Here is a 3396-nt window from a genome sequence, read left to right as displayed (position 1 = left end):
TGAATATCATATGCTGGTAGAATAGAAATAAAGATAAGAACAAGTAAACTTTGTGGAGTAGTAACTGGGTGCACGGAGTCTCATCAAACAAAGCTTTGGCCAGGGTACATGAGCATAAGTTGCAGGCAGTATTTATTGAGTTGGATAAGTAGTAACACCAAGAAGAGTCTGGGAGTTGCTACAGTGCAGTATAGGCTCCCACTGTCTGATGTTCTGGCAATGTAAGCAAAGATAATGCCTAGCTTCATGATCATGAGATAAATAGCAGAAGCAGGCAAGTGATTTCATTGGAACCAAAATACTAAAGGAAGTTCTGATACTTGCACCTTGAAAAATATAATGTAAAATGAAGAAGGTGCATAGATGATATAAGACCTAATGGCTGGATAAAAGTGCTATATTCTGAGAGGTCTCGATCTATGTGTTGTAAGTTCAAATGTTGGAAGCCAGACATGACTGTATTAAAGAAAATGTATTTTTTTAACCATGGGATTTGAACGTTTGAAAGAAATTACAAAAAGGGAATTATGAATCTGTCTCTGGATCTTCATCTTTGGCAAGAAGAAAATACTTTGAAAAATATGTTTTATTTAGCCAGATGTCTCTTGGTGCGGTATAGAGAAAAAATCTTTAACTAGCTGAACTTGTCTGGAAGAGAAACTTTTGCTATGTATACATAACTGTATGGGAACTGTTGAGTCAGGGCCTGAACCACTGATTGATCACCTGAGGCAAGCACTGAGTCAGCCATGGAGCACAGGTGAAGGTAATTCAGCTGTGTGACCGGAAGGGGTGGAGCCTGCCTGCACCTCTCCTAGATGCCATTTAAGGGCTGACTGCCACTGGGGATGGGTCTGTTTTTGGAGATCCTTTCTTTTGGAGTTTTCTATTGTGAGCCTAGGATATGGGTGAGTATTTAATTTTTGATTGTATCTTTCCACCACAATAATCTTTCTAACTATAAATCTGCAAAATGCTATCCTAACCATGCTCTGCTTCAAACTGTGCATTTGTTAATTGTACAATACCTATCCCAAAAGTTAGGAGCAGCAAAGCTAGTATCAGAATTGAAAAGAAGAGACACTATGACACTCTCCCTCCTATCATCCCTGAAGTCTCTTGGAAATGATCAGTGAATGGGCTTGTAAAGGTGATCCTATGATTATGTTTTTGGCTCACCTGCCTATACTACTAACCTAGCTAATGTGGGGCTGGCTTTAGCGACATTGGTTATAAGTTTTGTCTTATACTGTATAGTTATCATAGTCACAATTCTTTTTTGTAGAAGAAGAGGGCTGTATGTGTCTATTCCCTTCCTCTGATGAAAGGAGAACCATCGGAAAAATATCTTGCAGACAGAAATCAATTTCCTGAAATTTGGAGGTAGGAAACAATTTGTGAAAAAGATACGAGGCATTGTGTTTTCTCTCTGGAAGTATCCCTCTCCATATAACTGAGACTGGCCTTATTACAGCAGCTATCTCCAGCTGGTAGGAAAGTTATATATGTACTCAATAACAGCAAACATCAATGAAATGAGCCTTTAGAGGTATCCTTATACTGCTTGACTCACCTTTATTGATGTTGTGAGATGCAAACTGCATTTCTAATAGCAGCAGCTGATGGGCCTCTGTGACAGCCAGGGGAGGCTGAAACAGTACAGGAAAGGCAAATTTAAATTGTTTTTGGGTGCCCCAAAATAACCTTTCAAGGGACCAATTACAAGTAGGCAGGCAGAGCCAGTATCACTTATGATGCTACTCAGTTTTGGTTTGGAACTTCTTAACTACAACTGCTTGAGTAAAATGGGGATGGAGGTCACTTGCCTAAATGGGGGTCACCTGGGCTGCCAGGTGACCAAGGAAGGTTTCTGCTCATCACTAGAGCCCAAAGTGTGATTCTGCTCAGCCTTAAAAAGGCATCCAAAATAAGACAGAAGTATACGAATCTAAATGTGCCCTTGTCTCTCTCTGTTGTCTTTGTAAGGAGCTTGTTAGCAGCTCAGTAACAGACAACTGTGCTGCAGATGTCTGCCTGTAATCAGCTAAACCAGCTCCTGGAGTTTTGTTGGGCTCTTATGCCCCAGTAAATTGCTCCCGTTCGTAGGTGCTGGGAAAAGGCTATGATGTGCTACAGTCATGCTTGTTGTATACAATGAAAAGGGGCAGATGTGGTTTTGTTGTCTTCCATGCACACAGAGGACGTTTATGAAGGCTGATGAGTACTTACTACAAGATGCACATGGAATCAGTCCAGGCTCTGGCCTTTGTTAGCGATCTTTGGACATCACTTATAAGAGAGAGTAGAGGTAATTTCTGATTGATTTTATTTTATTTTATTTTCCTGGTCACTATGAACAAGGATTTATCTGGTACTGTTAGCAAAAGATGACAGACCCATTCCTCTGGGGAGACCTCACTGTAGCCTTCCAATAGTTCAGGGAGCTTATAAGCAGGAAGGAGACCAACTTTTTACATGGACAGATAGTGTGATGACAAATAGGAATGGCTTTAAACTAGAAGAAGGGAAATTTGGTTTAGATATTAGGAAGAAACTCTTTACTCAGAGGGTGATGAGATTCTAAGATTCTGTTATTCTTTGATTCCTCTTAATTAATGGAGACAAACAGAGAAAGCTGGTTTGAACTTTGTACCAGAGACACACAGATAATGTGATGGTATGGTTTTGCTATGCTTTCTGTTATAATCTGCATCACAAGTTAAGGTAGGACTGCCATATTAACAAATGAAAAATGTAATCATTGGCATTATCTGATGGCTGAAAGAGGAGCAATGAGTTATTTCCTGTAGCTGTTCAGTGGCAGTAACAGCGTCACTGGAAAGTTTGCACAGAGCTCTGTGTGCATCTGTGCTCTGTGAGAAGCAGTGCTATTTTTGAAAGCCATAAAACTAGTCAAGTGTCTTGAAAGTATTTCTTTATTTCTTTTATTGGGAAAAATATCCTCTCCTTCGGGGATGGATTGTGAAGCAGTATGACAGGAGCCAAGATTAATTCAAGATTCCTGGTGTTTGCAGTAGTCAGATAAAACTGTATTTGTAGGAGGCTATTCCCTCTTAAATTGAAGACTGCAGTTACAATGTGATAGAAAAGAAGGGAATTTGCACGTGACTAACAGCATAATCGGATACCAAACCAAGGTCCGGGACTTTCATATTTACGCATTTAAAATAAATGATTAACTACCTGGTAAGCCTTTCAGAATAACAGCAGCAATAAAAAAATTCACAGAGCATATTTTTTTATCATGTTACCTGCAGACTTTGGTGGTCAGTTATGCTGTTCAGGGCTTGAAGTGGCCTAAAAAATGTAATGTAGGAAATCAGAAGCAGGTTCCTGAGAAATTTCAAATAAAACCGGGACACCAATAATTTTTTT

General features: G+C 39.6%; 1 long non-coding RNA gene across 1 annotated transcript in view; it reads left to right on the top strand.

The window, feature by feature from the left end:
* The first annotated feature begins 822 nt into the window (after positions 1-822).
* The window catches only part of LOC104911526, a 28457-nt gene continuing 25883 nt past the window's right edge, over positions 823-3396 (top strand). Inside the window, exons 1-2 of the long non-coding RNA XR_793966.3 lie at positions 823-908; positions 1286-1383. This is a non-coding gene — a long non-coding RNA (uncharacterized LOC104911526). The remainder of the gene's footprint in view (positions 909-1285; positions 1384-3396) is intronic.

This window comes from Meleagris gallopavo, chromosome 6 (assembly GCF_000146605.3).
Source record: "Meleagris gallopavo isolate NT-WF06-2002-E0010 breed Aviagen turkey brand Nicholas breeding stock chromosome 6, Turkey_5.1, whole genome shotgun sequence".
Classification (NCBI taxonomy): Eukaryota; Metazoa; Chordata; class Aves; order Galliformes; family Phasianidae; genus Meleagris; species Meleagris gallopavo.
The sequence above is the reverse complement of the archived record's forward strand: the minus strand, read 5'-3'. Positions and strand labels throughout refer to the sequence as shown.